At 39.0% G+C, this 21,816-nt stretch overlaps 1 protein-coding gene across 1 annotated transcript in view; it reads right to left on the reverse strand.

The window, feature by feature from the left end:
• Positions 1–19,018, reverse strand: part of LOC124292033 (alpha-2 adrenergic receptor-like) — a 118,625-nt gene extending 99,607 nt beyond the window's left edge. The window contains exon 1 of the mRNA XM_046729107.1: positions 18,861–19,018. The gene's annotated coding sequence lies outside the window, so the exon portion shown is untranslated. The remainder of the gene's footprint in view (positions 1–18,860) is intronic.
• Between the last annotated feature and the right edge of the window lie 2,798 nt (positions 19,019–21,816).

Raw genomic sequence — 21,816 nt, forward strand, 5'->3', positions numbered from 1 at the left:
TTTATGACTGAAAGACTGATAGCAAAAATGGAAACCTTTTCGTTGGTGCAAAACTGCACGGTTAATGGTCAAGGATGCACTTACTGCATGGAATCATGCACAGGTTGTAGCGGCGATTATTAGTGTGTAGGGTTGATTTTTTATTCGACATATCACTGTTTGCATAGGTACATTCACAGAACAGTTAAAGTACCGGGAAGCCTTTGTCAAAACGTTAACGATTGACTCACCTGAATTGGTCCAATTGTTTACACTATATTGACGAAAGTGTTTGATAAATACGTCTAATGAAAAGGGCACATGTGTTATTTACTATCTCTTTCTAGATATTTACGCCTTTTAATTCCGGGTAGTTGTCAAATATGTGTTATTTTGACGGCACCAAAAGTTCATGACAGCAAATATTTGAGCTTTACTTTGCCTTCGATCGACCAATGCACACACTACACTGTAATTAATAGACAAATGTTTCCACGAATGTGTTGCTGCGTGCTGATGTATTGTCATATATTGATTAACAGTTTACATCTTTGATCATTGAAATAAAGGTTAAAAGAACTTCATTCATTGATTCTTGGTAAATGTTACAATGCCTTCCAATGTTCACGATTTGGGGGCGAAAGTGAAGGAAATATGGAGTCTGGTGAAACAAACTATAAGTGAAAAGTAAGACTTTTTCTGTAATGTTTTGGGGTAGGAAATTACAGCAAGAATAAAAAGGCATCCTCATGGGCAGCAATTATGCTCTCCGACATACTCTTTATGTATATGAATCGGAATTTGTGATCCATTTGGCGAAGTCAAACAAAATATTTTAAGCTCAGGTATATCGATGAACTAGTATCGTTCAATAACCATGACTTTTCAGGTACAATTGAGCATGCTCTTTCTATGAAGATTTCAAAGAGTGCCATGCGATTCTTGCTGAAAAGGTCTTTTGGTAGATGTATGGCTATTTCGAATTTGACTCATCAGTGACAAGAACGGTGTCCGATTTAACACCAAGTTTTGACTTCTTCCATATGTTCCTGTGATGTTTTGTGACCAACTGACTTGTATTCTGCATGTGTTTTTGACAGATAAAAGCCGAGGAAATGGGATACGCTCACCTTTCAAACGCCTGGTATCCTCACTTGATGCATGCTCATGATATCGTCAGCATCGTACAATCCAGTCTGCCGGGATTTCTTTTGAATATGGAAAAGGCCTTTGTCACTTATACAGTCAAATCCCGATGAGTCGAATGCCGGTGTCTCGAATATAATGCATAACTCGAAGTACCTGTCGGTCCCGACCATTCCCTGTTATAATTGTCATCATTTGAATACCGGTTACACGAATTCGTGTCATAAATACACATGATGACTCGAGAAGGAAATTTGGTCCCATGAGATTTAAAGGTATCTATTAGTGATAGGGAAATCATTAGATAAACAAATGCTTAGGCAGAGGAATTAGGACTGGATCATCATTTTTTTCTACCCTCATAGACATACCTATGTCTCGAATACATCGATAAGTCGAATTTATTACTTGGTCCCCAGCGATTCGACTCATCGGGATTTGACTGTATTTCAGATACAAAGCGACTGTAACGTACTACGTCGGCAAGAACAAACATTTGCCATTCACGCATTTCAAATGATTCATTCTGATCCAATAATACACGAACAAATACGCGGAGACAAAGAACATGTTGTTAAAAATAACAACAATTTAAGTGAATGACGACATATGGGGTTTTAGCAAAACTGCCTGTGGGAGCAAAGTCTTATGTTACCGTACACGGCAAAGCCATTAGTAGTCAATGAATATCTCCTTTATATCAATATCAAATTTAATCAGGTATAATTCTTGGACGATGTGACTGCAGGGAGTATTTCTTTCTCGTTTTGTCACCAGTGTAAAAACATTAACTGAATATAGAATCATGAATTGGTTCCATTGTGTTTTGTATTCACAGTGTATATTACAACGTCGTGTGTATTTCGTACAATGAGTAGATCGATGTTTTGGCGACTAAAGAGCTATTTCTTCTCATTCATAACCAATTTATCATCGACTAGAGAAGCAGATTTGTTAGAAATAATAGTGGGTAATAACTTATTATCTCTACAAACTACAAAACAATACAACCAGCCTAACACAAGCAAATAAAACAAAGAATTAATGGAACTATATGCATTTACTGATGTCTCATTACTCGACTCACCAGTTAAAGTTAAGAATGATGGGTGCTGAAAGTGACTTCTAGTTTTACAATTCTAGTTTTACGGATAGGCATTTAAGCCAAAACAAATCAATCATTATATTTAGTTTTCCTTAAATACGAAAAGGACCTATTCCATTCTCTGTGTATTTTACCCCACGTCCAACAACAGTTTAGTATATTATGTTTGTTTTCTCAGTCAGAAACTATTCCACTGTATTAATGGTGAGGAAACAGCCACAGAAATATATATGGTGTGCAGGATTGGTTAATAGTAATACTATATAGGAATACATATGCAGGGTAAGTCATGTATACTGGTTTAGAGGCCTGCATATCAGGAATATATATGTTTGATTATAGACCTGAACGTAAGGGGCATGTTGGGTGCTTGTTGTTTCACACCGCACTCAGCAATATTCCAGCTATATGACGGCGGTCTGGACCAGAGAGTCCAGTGATCAACATCATGAGCATCGTTCTACGCTGTTCTTGTTGCAGTAGGTCAGGGCTACAGATTGTTTTTGTGGGTCTCGCAAGTGTGGCAACAATTGCTCTCTTGATTTTGGGGATGGTGGTGTGAGAGGTGATGAATATATTGGTAAGTAATCAACAATTTTGTATTATAAGTATCTGTACATTTCTAAGTTAATACAATAATAATGTTGCAGTAAACAATATGTTACATATTCATGATAACATGTATTCATATTAGCCCTGTTAGCTCTATCCATTATGACCTCCACATGCATTGCGTCGTCATAGCATTGTGACGTCACGGGCAGAGTTAACAGTTACTGTTCTTTAGTTCTACCTGCTGATGGGGCCAGAACACAAGCCCTGAAACGTAGAACTACCTGATGATGGGGACATAACAAGCCCTGAAACGTTGTACCAAACAATATAAAGAAGATGAAACCCAGAAAAGTCTCTATGTTCATCAAATAGCATCTTCTAAAATGCCAATCAAACATCAGGTGTTCGTATTGCTAAAGTGCATTTGTGGAACGGCCAGGTCGCCACAACACAACCCGTAGTGGTTTCTAATGTTGACCTTTCTTTTTCGATTCTAGATTGATTGTTAACAAGACGAAACTGCAACACTTCTGTCTTATCGATCGTTTCATGTCATTTCCAGTAAGATGTAGCTGTATTCAGATTATTGCGCCATTCAATTAACATCTGAGCATACCTTCTGAATAATTTACCATGTAATATTAAGAAGATAAAAAACACCGACAGATTGTCTCAGGAATGTGGATGTATTTTTTATTTTACAAGTTGAGTAACCTGACTGACAATATTTGGGTCACGTACTTCATCTAGTTTGTGGTTTGATTGTGATGGATGTGTCCGTTTCGACATATGTAAATTAGAATGACAACACGTTGCTCTTGAACACCCAAGTTCCAGAAAACAAGGAGCCATATGAAGTTCTTGTTTCAAGAATCATGGAGCCATCAATGGGGGAATATTCACCAATGTGAAGAAATTGTATCTCCATTTTCGCAAGATGAAAAACCAAACCAAAATGTTGAAAACTTTTGAAAAGACTCTTATCGATCCTGTTTGGTTTAGACACGATTCCATACAAAACAAACAACTCTGTCCATTAAGTTACTTCGTTATCCAGTCGCTATCGTTGTTGAATGGATAGAACGCCTCTTTAGAATACACTTCTCTTCCTGTACATTGTATTCTGATCATGGCAGACATATAATCATTTTGTCGGTAAGTGGCAAAATTATGTATTTGACAGCTCTAAGACCATATTGGAATTGTCACAATCGTTATTATGAGGAAACTTCTTCTTACTCCAATATTCACACTAAACGGATTGAGCTACTTGCATGAATCAGTCTCATGAGGACCACGCTGGAAGATGTACATCACGTATACAGAGATACATATACTGGTAGTTAAGAACGGCCCAGTCAAAAATAATCATATGACTTTATACGGTGAGAACGACGCATTGCCCTGATAGAAAACCCAGATGCACAGTTGTCCGTAACCCGGGAAGGTGTGATAGAGGTGCTCTGGAGTTGCTCTACGGTCAACTCGTTTCTGGCAAATTAGTTTAAAGGTCCCTAATTTTATTTTCAAATGGTGGTGGTATAATCTCGCACACCCAATTTGGCAATTTCGTCCGTCCTTTCCGGACAGTGTAGACTCAACAACACACGTGTACTGAGACTCTCCGTCCCGCCATCATTTTGTCACCAGGAGAAGTCAACATCTTATTTTTTTCAGATTTCCCCAGAGAAATTCGTAATTCCTGGAATATCTCTTGGGTTGTAGAGCAATGACAAATTGTCTTTGTGTCACACTGTGATAAGTAGGACAACAGTCCATGGAGAATGTTGTTGTCACCAATGGTGAACTATCAGTTTTGAATAATGTGACAGTTAGTGAACGGATGACAATGCAACGAGAGATCATTTCGACTTCATTTGTGAGCCTAGAATTACTTGTAGACATACATTGACTTGAAAACTCAAAGGAAATTCACTACCATTTCGCCTTTGGTATCATGATGGGCAATTCACGTATTCTTTGAGCTCCATGGGGTGGAATTGGTCCCCAGTAACACATTCATGTTGTAGTCGCCTGCTACAATCATGATTGATGTGTCATTATATCTTACTTAAGCCCTGTTGAAGATCGTTAGTTGTGAAAGACAAATAACTACTGGTATACCATCAGTAAATAGGAGTAAAAGTAGATCCTTAATTTCTTGAGTTCCAAATCTCATTTTCTCAGTCCATATTCCTTTATATGAAAGTTCTGCAGAAATGGCAAAAGCAAAATCCAATCAATCGATTTTCCCCATGCATCCACCATGTGTTAAACCCTGTTTATTCACGCGTCAACGCAGAAGGTAGAAATACATGTGTTGACGTCGCATCCTCGTGAATAATACACAGGAGAGCTACCAAAAAGGAAAAGCGTCATATTTGACTCAAAGTAGCCAAACAGAAAACATTGTTAATGGAATTAGTCCAGGATCTATGTGGTACGCAGGGATGAGTGAGTGAGTTACAATTTAACGTCACATCGGCAATATTTCAGCCATATAGTGACGAGAACAAAGTTAGTATTTATGATAAATATCTGTCAGCGAAGGACAGTAAAACAACTAGAATATCACAGATATAAATATAAAACTAGCAACTAAATCTAAAACATTTTAACTATAGAGAAGAACACAATATAAAAATGGGCTATAGATACCCAACAACTGAAGGTAGATCACCATACCAGGGACCATGGGGACTTACAGTGCCTTTGCAACCTGCATGGACCCTAGTTGGATTTACACCATCCCTTCAGCCATTGGCGTTGATGCTCAGATTTAGCCATACAATAAAAACACAAAAATACTACGATTAAAAACCTGATACACTGAAATTGACTTGAAATGTTTTGGGACTTACGTACCGCGAAGAGATGACAAACGCGGTATTGCTGATGAGGTGTTAATAAGACCACGGTAGAAAACCACGACCGTCGTCCATAGTGACGCATGGGTTTCAGTGTAAAACTACTATGCAAATAATATTATTCACACGTAACCAACCTAGCGAGCTTAACCTTCCGATATTGTCAATCGCCAAGGACACGCATTGGTCGCAGAAGACCATGGCTGGCCCGGATCCCGACGAGGCTGTCCTGTCCAGAAAAATGGCCATCAGTGTTGAGGTTAGCTTGGCATTATCAGCTTTGGGATACAAAGATATTTATTTGTATACTTAAATCAAGCCTCGGTTTCAAATAATATCCGATCGGCTTTCAATTCCTGTTTTGACTTGAACCATGTGCTCCGAGGTTGTTTACAGAAGTACACTGACTTGCCTGTACATGTATTTGTAACGAGTGCTGCCTATGGGGCCTTTTGCGAATATCTGATATCATCACTGTTTGATTGTGAGTCTTAAACATGGTTATGATGTCGTACAAAGGACCTCACCTGATTGTAAAAGGTTGTGCTGCTCTTCTTTGTGGTATACACAGAATCAGATTGTGGAGGCATATCTTCAATTATTGTCAGAACAAAAACCACAAAAGAGCGTGTTAGTACAATAATTGTGTTGCTTCTCCATTATATTATCGTAACTGTTTGCCATATATTGCGAAATATCTTCTAAAGGCTTTTAGGCACGACAAAATTACATTTATCTTTAACGACGGTAATATTTTTTCACATAAGAGCGCAAACAAAACCATTGTCTCTCTTCAAAGTATATGAAAAATGAATATACTTAAGTTTGTGCCCATAAAAATGTCATCATCGCGTTCGCAAAACCATTACTCTGAAAAAAATATACAGAAATGTATAGAAGTGCCCATACTTAATTTGTTTTAAGTAGATGTGTTATCGTTCACAGTAAGATGATGAATGTTTCAAATGAACGAAAATACATTGGTATTCTCCGGAGATAAACAAGACCTTATCATTGTGAGACCGCGTCATTCAAATCATACTATTATACATACTGCTGTTTGAACCTTCAGTTAAATCTGAGACAGACATCAGAACAAAAGTAAATGAATAAATCTCGGGTAGCAAAACTTCCAATCATCGCAAGCATGGGTTCCGGTTGCTGATGATCCATGGTCCGTAAATCCATCGTGGGTCCATGCAGGTAGCAAAAGTACCGTAAGCCCCGCGAGGTGATCTACCTTCAGTTGTTGGAGTTCTGTAGCCCAATTTTATAATGAGTTGTTGAAAAATGAATTATTATTTTAAACTGATCTCAAACTAGTTTTTATTAATCTGTGATAATCTAGTTGTTATACTGTCCTTCGATGACAGCATTTTAAAAGTATAGATATAGTTATTCTCAGTATACGACTTCTTGTCGTCACGATATAGCTGAAATAATACCAATGTGACGTACAATTTGAACTCACTCACTCATTCACTCTTTCATAACGTACTGATACATGTAGAGAAATATTCATGTATACATACCACTTCTTATATAAACATGTGCGATTGTCCAGTCGTCTAAATGCATTATTATTGATGCAGAACTTCTAGGTGAAATAATGCAAATGAAACTGTAAATTTTACTCGTTTACTCACACAACAGATGTTTTAAAGAAGGAGAAATAACGAAACACACATCTCCCGTCCCATCTACAACCATTTTTGTTGCGTTTTGTACAACGCCAGTCATAATCGACAAATTCAATTGATAATGTGACACTACCACTGAACTCTTTCTGTCGAACAAATAACCAGACACATAATATTCACCGCGACTCTATTATAGAACGAGCGGACGAAATAAAATCTTCATAAATCGTCAGTAGAAGTCGTAAACTGGGGCTCCGGAACGATTGCTCAAATAATGTTATAAGCTATTGCCCGTGGACTACCAGTGAGAATTGTAAAATTCAGATTACTCTGCAATCCTAAGTCGACTGGTATTGCTGGTGACATTGGAAGGAAAATTCGAAGTAATAACAGAAACCAGCCAATGAAGCAGGGAGAAAGAAGAATTCCCTGTAGTAAGGAGACGGTGTTCAGCGATTAACAAGATGGAAGATAGTTTTGGGAAAGAGGCAATCAAAAGCACTTTTCGGAAGAACCATTAAAAGGGTAATTTCAACATACTTCAATGGCCATTGGCGTCTATTGCATTTCTGTCAAGTTTGGTATTGGGATAGATCAGGCTTCTTTGACCTTAATTAGGAGCTAATATGAAACTCACTCAGAGGCTGTCAGGGTAGACTTTCCGTATCACGGTCTAGACGCTCTCCTGTTTGAACTTGGATTTACAGATCAAAGTTGCTTTGTAGCTCAATGTACATGTGAAAGGTATCTAATTCATGTCATCAATTAGAACGAACAGACACAATGTCTTGTCGCTTTCGTGCGTGAATTCGACTAATATCTGTCATTTTGTTGCAGGGGAGTTTTTGTTGCAGACTGCGAATCTTTATCCTGATGTGCAGCCTCCGTCACTCATTACCGTACATACGGCAATAATAACACCGTCCGTAGCATTTCATTAGCGAAATCCTTTCGTATTTACCGAAAGACTATTAGTCCACGCGGACAGAAAGACTAATTTTCCTGACGATATGAAAGGAGAGGCTTTTGTGGTATCGTTGGTCTGAACGATGTTATTGATTTTGTAACGTTGTCTCCAGCTCTTTTCTTATGTAAATGAGTAAATAAGCAGTCTGTGGAGTTATATTTGTGTTCATTTATTTCTTATAATGTACCTCATTTTGTTGTTATGCTTATGGAGTTCGAAACGTAATAAGTTTCAGACTTTGGGTGTCACATGGATTTGCAAATTGTGCACACCGTTCACGCCTCCATAGACACCGCGAAATTGAAGTAAACGTTGAATGAAAGTACCATTTACCTTGTAGGCCTTCTTCAAAATATTTTAGATAAATAAATATACAGGTTGGTGATTACGGAAATGCAACTATCTTTACACATACAGCTCGATCTTACTCTGAGCGGTGGGATAGCCTAGTGGCTAAAGCGTTCGCCCGTCTCGCCGAAGACCTTGGTTTGATTCCCCACATGGGTACAATGTGTGAAGCCCATTTCTGGTGTCCCCCGCCGTGATATTGCGGGAATATTGCTAAAAGCGGCGTAAAACTCACTCACTCACTCACTCATCTTATTCGTCTTTGCAATTCGACAGCTGATATCGACCACACAGATGCCTGAAGCATCAGATGATCACATAAACTATCACACAGACTACAAGGCAGGTCATACATCGTGAACACCCGATTCCGATTTTACCGTAACGAATCCCAGAGGCCTGTTCGTTTTGGCATAGCATTGGAGTGATATCTTTGTGTAAACATAAACGTCAGACCTGTTTGACGCTAGAGTGAGTGAGTTCAGTTTTACGCCGCTTTTAGCAATATTCCAGCAATATCACGGCCGGGGACACCAGAAATGGGCTTCACACATAGTACCCATGTGGGGAATCGAACCCGGGTCTTCGGCGTGACGAGCGAACGCTTTAACCACTAGGCTACCCCACCGCCCTGTTTGACGCTAGAATGCAATATAGCAAACAATAATATTTATTTGTTGCCTGAAGCTACACTCATTATTTCTATTCCCGCTTTTTGACGCTGGTCTATAACTATTCGATTCTTGGAGTGACAATCCAGTGATTAACATCATGAGCATCTATCTACATTGTTGGGACTCGCTGACATGGATCAACCAAATCAGCCAGTCTGATCATCGATAACCTTAGACGCACCAAACAGCGTGTAGGGCTGCAGAAGACGATTCTATCGCGGATCTTCTCGGGTTTATGAGACATAATTTAATGAGAAAAACAAGAAGTCAGTTTCCGACATATGCACATTAAATAAGATCGAAATGACCTGGAACCATATTGCGACAGGGCTCCGTAACAATCACAGCCTTGTGTTCACGATTAATCTTGTCCATATGACAATACATTGCTGCCTTCACTATTCACGACCAATCATTCACACCTTTACGATCTCGTGGTTTCATTGTGTTTTAATTCCACACGAAACAACGATTGACATTTTCGATTCTATTTCCCTGGAGATTGAAAAATGTAATAATCCGTCAATCAAATAGCATAAGCAACGAAGGGCACGAGACACAATGACCATGAACAAAACAAGAAACCTTCATTACTCTGAATTCATTCCGCCTCAGTCCCCAAATAAACATCTACCAGGCGTAAAACATTGCCAACACGAAAATGTCAACACAAACAGAAATAGGCAGAGGCCGTCTTTCTGATGTTTAATTCTTGCACTCAAGTGAATGTGTCGGTGCTAGTGATGCGATGTATTTCGGGCAACTGGGAAGGGAAGATATCACGGTTTCTGCCTTCAGCGTTAATTAATAAACACAAGTGTCGTAAAGTGCAGAATGGTTGGAAGGGAAAAATGATTCCCGACTACCTGTCATCGGACAAAAACAATAAAGAAGAAATGAAGAAAACAAATCAATATCATGGGTGTTTTTTCAAACCGCCCGACACAGTTATCGAATCTGTAAGACACAGTACATACAAGTATGGCTCTTGTGTTATGGTCCGGGCTAATATGTGTGATGGCGTTTGCTAAAGATTGCTAATGTGTGTTGTGTCGCCAGGCAGAGACCGGCTGATGTGATAAGTTTGCAAGGCTAATGTGTGATGTGTCAAGCCAAAGGTCTGTTTATATGTGCAGTGTCGCCAGCCGTAGGTGGACTAATGTGTGATGTCGCTAAGCAAACGCAAGCTCATACACACTACGTGTGGTGGCGTCAGACAAACGCCTGGTAATACGTGTTCTTTCGCTAGGCAAACACGTAAATGTGTGTGGTGTTTCCGGGAACACAAAGACTAGTGACTGCGATGTTGCTAAGCAGCCTCCGGCTAATGTGTGTGCTGTGGTCAGGTAAACGCCCGTCGGTGTGTATGATTTTGCCAGATACAGGCAGCGTGGTGTGATGTGCCACACACCGGAGAAGCACAACCGATATGTGTTGTGTCACCAGACACTCCTGCTATTGTCATGACGACATAACTTTCAGCTAATGTTTAAAGTCTCCCATGCTAACGCCGGCTAATGTGTATGGTGTCGCTAGGTAAACAGCGGCTAATCTGTTGTCATTGCAACAAATAAAAGTGGATATGTTTTTTCGCGAACACAAGTGCAAGCAAATTTCTTTCCTGGTTTAAGTTTAAGTCGAGCTTTCAATCCTTCCCCGACAAATTGACTGGTCCTATGCAAACCTGACTTCAATTCACCATGTTTTTCTTGAATTCTAATAGGTTGCTCACTTGTCACTAATCCTCATATTACTATAATCTTGGAATATCGATATCTAACGATGTATCAATAATCCCGTTTAATATTTAACACAAAATCAGTTTTATGAAACTAACACCGTTCACCATCATCAAATATTTACGTAGAACCTCGGTGTTTAATGAACGCATGCCGAATTGATTACGGCGGGCTGCCTATGGCAACATGCAATATGTACAATAACGCTTTGACATCGCATCTGAATTTTACAAACATACCTGAGATACAGGTTCTTTGGAACGGTTAGGAATAACCCACTGAGGCCATTTGTGATTTAATAACCTATCAATCGTGATCGATCTTGAATCTATAATGGAAATCACTTCCTATTAATATGCAATGCATATATGTTCATGAATATCTAATGAAACCGTTGGTTTTAGGATTGTGCAATAAACGCCTCAGGGACGATTCCAGACATCTATAAAAATATTTAATATTTCGTGACGGGAATATTAGTAAATCCATACTGTCATCGATGTCAAATAATCTAAGAGCTCCATGTGTTGTTTTGTTGGCCATTATTAGGGGGTCTGTGTTTGCTTTCCAGACACGTTCAGAGGAAGGATTGTGGAGAATACAGGACACGCCTGATCAATACTGCATTGATTACAGGTATTCAGAGTTACCTCAGGTAGAATTGTCCCCACTAAGCGTACATGCTAGGTCTAAAGTTTCAGCATGTGTTGATCCACATGTCGAGCAGTGTTTTCGTCTTTGTGTTTGAACAGGGAACGTTCACCTAACCCAAAATAGACTACCTTCTTGTCACTGCGACGAAATATTTCTTAATGGTTCTTTAAACAGTGAGTTAGTTTAGTTGAACTGTACTTCAGCTATATCGTGATATATTCATCTGATTTGGGAGGAATGCACGGACAACGATTTGATGAAACCATCATGCACGGGGTAGGAACTGACGAACCGAGAATCATAATCATGGTTAGAGCTGTGACGATATATCGTAGTATCGATAATTGTGATACTTTATCTGACGATAAATATGTCGATACTTTTGTTCGTATCGTGATATGTATCGTTGACCTTAAAATTGTTAATAATCACTAGAAATTGACGGTTATGTAAAAATTTACACTGTTACTTGCTATCAAAATATTCTTATTTTTAAAGAAAATAACTAAAGATAGCATATCGTGATATGCATCGAATCGAATCGTATCGTTCCAAGATATCGCGATACGTATCGTGACATTTCCGTATCGTCACACCTCTAATCACGGTTGACCTCAATCCGAGCTGTCTCGAAGAGGGCACATATATGCACAGTGATTAAGGGAAGGGTTTGGCACCGACAAACCTAGAAATCTGGATTCGAACATATTATCAAAAGAAACGCTACTCTGCATGCTGCGCCTTGGACGACCGAGCCCCACTGAACAACAACTAAACAACATACAATCTCCATTTTGAAAAAAAGGAACCATTGTTTTCTGTAAAACTGTCAAAATCGCTTTGTTTAAATCAGTGTTGTGTGTTAAGCGGGGACATTTTTGTGTAATGAGGGCATCGATAGACATGATACATTTGAGTGTGTAAACAACCGCAGTCAAATTTAGCATTAATGCCAAACGGTTTATCTCCGATCTTCTTACGAACATGAGGATTAACAATTGAAAGGACGTTTGACCATCATAGATACACGAGGTAATGCCGGAAAAAATACATTAGTTCTGATAATTAATCATTATTGGTATCAACTTTGATGCACATGTTCGTTTACTGTGAGATATATGAAATTCTGGAGCAGCAAGAGAATTCACACTAAAACATTTCATGAAGAAAGTGGGAAATGAATAGTTGTAAGCAGTATCAAGAAAGACGTGACAACAAACACTGTTTATTTGCAGATATATCATCAAAAGTGTTGACAATGTTGCAACATATTCCACCGAGGGCATCGACAGTGTAAATGTATATTCACATTGAAATAAACACGATTCTTAACACAAGATAACTTGGCTTGTTTTCATAACTTTATTTACTTTCTCCTCTTAATTTTGTATTTTTTTATGAGGAGGCTTGTCAATTGCGTGTTTGTGTGCTTGCCCAAAATGTTTTCCGTATTCCAATCAACCCATCCTAAACTTGCAATGGTATTCGTTCATCAAAGACGTCCACTTGCTGTAGAAAGTGGTCAATAGGAGTTCGAAATATTGCGTGGGAATCGGGGCGTTTTTTGCATTATCAACCACACGCAAACGATCAAATGATATTGAAATATACCCAGCTTTCCTTTTCTCTATATGCCCAAAATGCCTTCGGTGCGTGTCACAATGAATGTGATGTGTACATGCATGAAGCAAATAAACAGCTTCAGAGTCCCCTACGTAAATATACTTACATGTCAATTCATGTTTTGATGTCTACTGCACGTGATATATACAAAGATGACTTGTCCATGCTTACACTAGACTGTTTTCTAATTATTGAACCTGTGGACTTGGGCAACAAAGTTACGAAGATTATTGAAGAGCAAGCATATGGTCGATTCTCCAGTCTGTTGAAGTATTTTGCATTTTCCATACCCTTCTTATTGCTTAAGCACGAGTCGGTTCAGGGAGTAACGGGAGTCCGTAGGTTATCAGCTGCGTCTATTGCACATGTTTGAACTGATCAAATTGCAAAGTTAAAGGTAGGCAGGTCTGATCGATAAAATGCGTAAGATACTTCAATAAGCCACGTATATCTACAAATAACCAGAGTAGGCGCCTTAATGTGGTTCTTAGCCGGATAAAACATTAAAATAATCTTTGATATGTTAGTGTCTGCAAATAGATGAATGTCAAGATTAGGGAAGGGATAATCACAGCGGGAGACACCAAAAATTGTCTTCACACATGGGGAATCATACCCAGGCATTTTCGGAGTGATGGGCACTTTAACATTTTGACCGACTGACTGAGTATGGTTTTACGCCGCTTTTAGCAATATTCCAGCAACATCACGGCGGGGGACACCAGAAATGGGCTTCACACATTGTACCCATGTGGGGATTCGAACCCGGGTCTTCGGCGTGACGAGCCAACGCTTTAACCACTAGGCTACCCCACCACCCCTTTAACATTTTGAGCAATAGACTAACGCTTCGATCATTCATACATAGAAACAAAATATACGTTTCTCTAACTATTTCTTCTAATTAATTAGTTACTTTTTTGTATTCTTAATGGGATAATCTAATTAAGGTCTGATACCTATAATCAAGGCTTTGTTTGAGATTAAAGAAGTATGGATCAGTTCATTCAGCAGAATAAAAAACATTTTGTAGTACATTCTAGAGCCAAATGACAAATCAGAGCGAGAAAATGAAAACAATATTTGGGTTGTTTTTCAAACATTCATAAAATTGTTTTATGATGGAATAGAGGACTGAATGGAAAAGACAAACCATTCATTTGTAATGATGGACCGCAGCACAAATGAAGCTATCTTGCCTGTTTTGCATCATGTGTTGTGTACCTCAGGTGTACAAAGTAGCCCGTGAAACCACATATGGTGACGGGAAAGTGGGGATTAAGGTCGCGTTCAGGATTAGTGCACTTAGCGGGAGTATATATCGACCTGCCTATCGGTGGTGGTACTTGTAATGGTCCACACTAATGCCGGTTTCATAAGGATAGACCACTGGCATACCATACCCCGTTGTTTAACTGTCACACCCACTCAATCGCATTATACTTTCGTCCAGTCGTTGTGCTATCACTTTAATGCCGAGCCACATGCAGGGCAACAACAAGTTTCATCTATTAATGTGATTTCCTGTGAAGCATCCAAGAGATCCGACCACCGACCTTGAACAGACGCTGTTTCCACTAGACCACTACGGCGGTCAAACAACATGTCGAATAAGACGCCTTACAGAAACGACAAAAGTGGGCGTCATATACGCGAGGCCCACTGCAACCGGTGTAACAAGAGACGTCAGAGGATGAAATCTAGTTACGTCGCTGGAATTACAGGCGAGCTAATCTATAAACGGTACTCGTCTGTCAGGGTCATCTTACTCCAATAACAATATCATAGCCAAGCCACAATGTTGACAAATTCCACTTTTGTTGCTCTTGGAACAGCATTCAGAGATATGTTCTCGCGAGACTCGAAAAATACGCCATTTTCGCCGCAGCCGTGAATTAACGGCATGAAAACGATACTCTGGATTTTCCAAATGAGATTGTCTATCCCTTGTGAAAACTTACATTGTAGCCTTTGTAGTGTTTTACTCAAGGGTTCAAAATGCCCATAATGATGTTACTCTTGCAGTGATATGCAAACAGGCCTGAAAGTACTGGGGAATGACTCCGGCTTCTTTATTCTCTATACCGTATTCTACCATCGGACAAAAATCAGTCTGGAAAAACAGATAACCTGAAAGGCCTTGCAAGTGATATAGGGCAATGAATTCCCCTCGATACCCTTAATCAGTTTAAGTTGATATTCTCCTGAACTTACATCCAGGACAAACGTTAGCTCCACAAAAAATATCATGATTTAAAAGTCAATGAAGTTATGACCCGAGCAAATACTTATGGGATATTTTGAAATTGAAAAATGTTCAAATAATTCTGTTTCATCGATTTTCCTGAAAAAACGAACTTACTAATTATCTAAGTGCAACAACATATCCACTTGTGAAATCAGAGTATGACACTCTTTTCTCGAAGGACAAGCGTTTAGTTGTAAGAAATCGAACAGATAATCAGAAAACGCTTACGAGTAGAAATTAAAATCTGAAGAAATCAATGCATTACACGATTAAAGTGATATAAACATCTCTATAGTTTAATCAGGCTGAAAGGAACCACACCGACATCACATTGTCGTTATCAGCGGTTAACAGATTCCTGCCCAGAATCCATGACTGCCGTTCACTTAACGTTGCAAGCCAAGCGATTATGACAAAGATCACTGCGCTAAATAATACATTGTGCATCTTTAACAAGCTCTCACTCACACCCAGCTTTGCTTAAACCATCCTTAATTAACAGCTCACCTGAGGCTTACTTAATTACAGTAGGTACAAGGGCTCTCTTTTGCAACTGTTTCAAAGCCTTCAGAGGGATATGGAATTATTTATCCAACACCTCGATGAAAGTTACGCATAGATTATTGCAACGCTTCTATACAAAGCAACTATTTTACTTCTGTCAAGGATTTTTGGAAGAAGTAGTGTGAACTTATTAGGAGCAACTAAAGATTATATGTTTTACTTATGCAAACATCAACACATTGGGTGGGTTAGAAGGAACTCTACACAGGTGCGTAAATGCTTGGTATTATAAAGATTGCCTTGCCTTGTTAAAAAGTACACACACATATATATATGCTATCACTACCGACACAATCAGTGGCTGTACCAGTCCAACGTGTTCACCGACCCATGCTCAAAAGCCACTTCCATCGTCCCGGTCGTTGCAGAGACAATGATACATGAAATAACTTCTTCGATTGTCTGATGGATATAGATCTAAATGATATAAAATATATTTCAGAATGCATCTCAGTGTGAAAATGGTTTCCAAAACGAATGCAGGTATACTGTCACCTGACAACAAGCCAGTAAAGCTACCGTATACACCAAATAATGAGAATATGGTCAGGTAAGACATACGTTGTTACCTCCCTAGGAAACTAATAACCGTGACGGCCATTATTTCAGTGTTCTTTGTAACGTGAAACTGACTTACAAGAAAGCCAGCCAGAGGTATATTTTTAGATTTGGATCCATTTCCAAACCACTGTTAAAACGTTTACTCAAAAGCATCCTTTCAAATGAAGAACGTTTCATCCGAGTGAAGCAAAGTGTACAAGGAAAAATAGCCATTTAATTACAGATGTCTGTTTTCAGACACGGAACCTCGCCAGAACTCTGAATTTAAAGACTTGGCCAGATCACCATTTAGTGTAGACTAAGTAGTATTGTAGATGTTAGGGCAGAGGATTCTTACGGTACCAATCATTTCTAGTCAGACCTACAACGGAATATCTCTTCCAGTATTACCATGTGATTAAACGCTTCGCCAAACTAACTACCGATAATGGTTAGGGATGTTTCAATAAGCCGACATGACTCCTTCCAACGGTGTACTTCTGGAACTCTGACATTTGGATAAACGGCGGCTATATATACTCATCATAATCATCTCAATCATGTCAGAGGGTGGCTCTTCATAATTACGTGAATTGTTTCCCAAACAGCTGTAATGCAATAAACACGGATACTCACACCCCATGATACCAGAACTAAGGTTGTAATAGCAGAGTTTTTATCAAACAGTTGAGTATCTAGGCAGCATAGGGTAACGTTGGAGTTGCTTTGTCCTTAAGTACGTTTGTACCGTATAACATTGCCCTGGTAGGAAATCTATTGTCAATACATGTTCACTTTTCACATTACGATTTGAACTTGGTGCATATCACTATCATTGTCTAAGATCTATTGAAGAATTACTGAAGCGTCTAAGATATACATTATTACAGCAATAATATATATCAAATATTCATAATTTGACTCAGCTTCGCAGCTTGGGAATTAGAGAAAACTAAACAACTGCAGCAGTAACTATGGAAACTTTTATGAATATGATCTTTTAGAGATCAACATCTCATATTCATTACAATTTAAATACAAAAATCAATAAGCACTCCTATCAAGTTAGATTGGATTTAATGTTACGGAAACCTATGATGCTATACAGAAACATTGTTAATCTGCTTAAGGCAAGCATTCCGTACGTTCTTTTCAAAAGAGGAAACATTTGAAATAAAACTACCGTTTCCCGTTGCTAACAGATACCACACGTACAAGCTTCAATTAGTTCTTTTTTCAAATTGGTTATTTCTTTGTTCTTAAATGCCCAAGATGTAACACATAAATTCATCAGAAAACGTGCAATAGATTATCTTCGTTTGCTGAGTGTGTCTTGTTAAGTCATTCCAGAATTTGTTGGCGGGCGTTCCTCAGATTAATTGAATATGACACGTCGCTTGTCAACATGATGTTACCCCGTGATGTGACGTTGATACGTCCTACCTCCTTACTCATCAGCAGAGCAGGATATGTTTTCTCATTTTGCAAACACCTGGTGCCATCAAGGATTTTCAGTGATCCATTTATATGCATTGTATATACATTTTCCCAATTGCATTTAATGGAAATATATTTTTTGAAGGTAACAGACTAATATTCTCTTATGTTGAGGTTTTGACTTTTCACAAGTGAAGAAGAAACCAAAGCCAGCTAAACAAGTATATCAAGGTACAGCAGATATGGCAGGAGACATTAGAAACGACACACAATCAACTAGGCTAAGCAAAAGAAAACCCTGATAAATATCACACGAGGTAGATTACTGTACAAGTATTCTATTCATGGTTACTACGTTTCAAATAGAGCGCATTACCTTTCATTTATTGAATGCTGAGCACATTTGTATAATTGGATCAGAACATGACAGAGGTTATTTACCGATGCTTCATGAACAAATACCGATTCTTTCAAAGTCGTAACCACACTTAACATATAGTTTTGTAACAAAATATTCTTCCACAATGAAAAATAACATAAGTTCTATGTTTTGTATGAAGAACATTTCCGTAAGTTCACCCACATAATGACAGCCTTTCAATCATGCATGTGTTCTCTTTGTGAGTTGTCCACATCAAAAAGTTGACGACAAACGTAAACATGCAATTTTGTTATCAAAGTCAGATATGTTTGGATACGGAATGACGTGATCAGAATATATGTCCACCTTTTTTAAATTGAAAACACTATTTTAGATCTAAACAAAACACTAACCTTCCGTAGAATATCCCTTGACACCAAGTCGCTTGCCGTCTGTCACTTATCCCCGTGAAAGTAGTCCAGTATAGCTACGACTTATCGCTCCGCTGTCCGAGGCGCGACTGAAGCTACGAGCGTCCGCGTGGCCATATGGTTTGGAGAGCGATGAGGCTTCAGGAAGGATTGGGGCTCGGCGAACGCTGTGGTTTAGGGGGAGAAACTGACCCGTGATAGCAGCGCATGGATGAGAAAAGGGAGGAGGAGGGATCGATATCTATTCCAATCACGGGCTGTGTTCGATTAGAGGAAAGCCATTTGCGACACGACTCGTGAAATAGCACAGTCCATTCATGAATCTAGCAGGTTTAGAATTAAGAGTAGGTTAATGAGCGTGTAGGTACAGCGGTGTTTGTAGGGAAACTGTTCTGTAGTACCAAAACCCTTGAGCCAAGTGCTTCTGGTTACGATTTGGAAATCCTTCATCAAATCATGTTACGTTTGAGCTAGACATTTTTGTTTTCGAACAACATTGTCAATACACTTGTCAGCGAAAGTCCATTTGTTTACAAACACATCACTAGATACTATTTCTACGTGTCATCTACACAGTAAGAACTGTTTCTAACAGTTATGAGATTATTTAAAGCACGACATAGCACTTATATCATGACTCATAGCAATGATTTTACCATTTCTGATAACACTCACGCGCTATATGAAAACAAGCTATAATTACAGGTTGCGGTGTATTCAACGTTTCGCATGATTGCAATAAATGGTCATTTTGAACACAGGATAACGGAATCAATTGCAGTAAACGCTGATCCATGATCACACTAACTATAGCCGTCAGCCAAATGAAAACATAGACATGAAAGGCACAACTCGGTGAATACCCGTGGTTCGACTTCTATGGACATTATGTTTTTCGTTGAACTATTCTCCTTCTTTCGTTTAGAATGTCCATATTAGATTTGTATGTAACGACTTTAGAGACACATGAACTTCTTTGTGCTAGTAGGCCTGAAAATGCTTTGTCTTTGAAAAAGTCTACGTAACAACTTATCAGTCAGTTTTTACGTTCAGTGCTATTACTTCTGAAAACGCTTAATCGTAGAAAAAGACAATGATAGTGCAGAAGTCATCCAGTAATATAAGTTGGGGATATTCTTTCCACTCCCACACATTTGGACTTAATCCAAACTATACTTTTGTCTATGAATTTAATAGTTATTCCGCGTGTCTTGTAATTGAGTTTTTATAACTCCCTCTTTCAAGCCATGTCTTTATCAATTTTATTTAAGTTTTTCTACGAGTATCGAAGATTTCAATAACGTTATCCAATCGTGTAAGCTCGTGTGTTTTAAAATCTAAAACACATGGGTTAAATTGTAAGTTTTCTGTCTCGAAAGGTCACAATAAGGTTTATAAAAGTGACAAAACACTTTCCATATCAATGAGAATGCTCTGGCGATGGCAGAATCGCCTCACGGTTCCGATCATATCATGAGCATTTTTTCTTGCATCACGCTGACACCGGGTGTCGTCGCAATGGCGGCGCCATTGTTCAAGTGAGTGAGTGAGTTTAGTCTAACGCCGCACTCAGCAATATTCCAGCTATATGGTGCTGGTCTGTAAATACTCAGAGTCTATACCAGACATTCCAGTGATCAACAGCATGAGCATCGATCTATGCTATTGGGATACGATGACATGTGTCAACCAAGTCAGCGAGCCTGACCACCCGATCCCGTTAGTCGTCTTTTAGGTCAAGCATGGGTCACTGAAGGTCAATTCTAACCCGGATCTTCACGGGTTCCATTGTTCAAATGGTACTAGGATCACTCTATGTTGTTTTTTGTTTGGTGTTTTTGTTATTGAAAACCACACTTAGCAATTTTCCAGCCACATGAAGGCGGTCTGTAAATAATCCACTCTGGACCAGACAATCCAGTGATTGACATCATGATCATCGATCTACGTATACGTAGTAAGGATAGCCGATCCCGTAAGTCAACCTTTACAAGCATAGGTTGCTGCAGTAAATTTGTTCACGAAAACATAACTTAACTCAGAGTCTAACAAATCAAATTACAAACCCTCCCCACGTGCATGTACGTTCGTTGGTCCCTTTAACCGCTGACAGATCTTTCAAGAGTGTATGGGTGAGTTAAGTTTTACGCCACTTTTAGAAATATTCCACCATAATCACGACGGGGAACACCAGAACCATGCTTCACATATTGTACCTATGTGGGGAAACGAACTCGGGTCTTCGGCTTGACGAGCGAACGCTTTAACCATTAGGCTACCCCGACCCAGATCTTCCCAGAACACTGACCTCAAGAAGACTGATTGAAAGAGGACTAAAGATGTGTACATGCACAATATTAGTAACTTAAAGCTGTTTTGATCTACACTGATCAAAAGTGACTGTGTTATGTTATGTGAGATCGGTCAACATTGTACAGTCAAAAAAAACCCTTATCTTTCATGTGATAAGCATAGTCACAAACCTCCTTGGCTTTCATGTGATAGGCACTTTCAAAAACCGTTCTTTGCCTTCGTGTTATATACACTGTCAAAAAACGTTATTGGCTTTCATGTAATATCTTCTTCTTTGGCAGATTGTGTTTTTTCAGACATTGAAAGTTGAATTTGGCTGATAATATATTTGAGTACGTACAGATGGGGTTTTACATCAGTGTAAGATCATTTCACTAATGTGTTATTGTGTACGTGGGTGAGCAGCAAGGATTTATGCGTTTTACTTGATGCTAACCCGCTGACATACCAAGCCACAGTTCGACATAGTCCATTCAGACACAGTACACTGAATCCACGCTGAGGTGAGGAGAAATGGGGTTTAACGTCGTAATTGAGAATATTTCGCGCATATGACGACGTGCATGCGTGTGTATGTGTGGCTGCTTGTATTAGCCCAGACCTAAGCTGGTTTTATAGTGATAGC

Source organism: Haliotis rubra, unplaced genomic scaffold, assembly GCF_003918875.1.
Source record: "Haliotis rubra isolate DU_JTF1 unplaced genomic scaffold, ASM391887v1 Scf505, whole genome shotgun sequence".
Lineage (NCBI taxonomy): Eukaryota > Metazoa > Mollusca > Gastropoda > Lepetellida > Haliotidae > Haliotis > Haliotis rubra.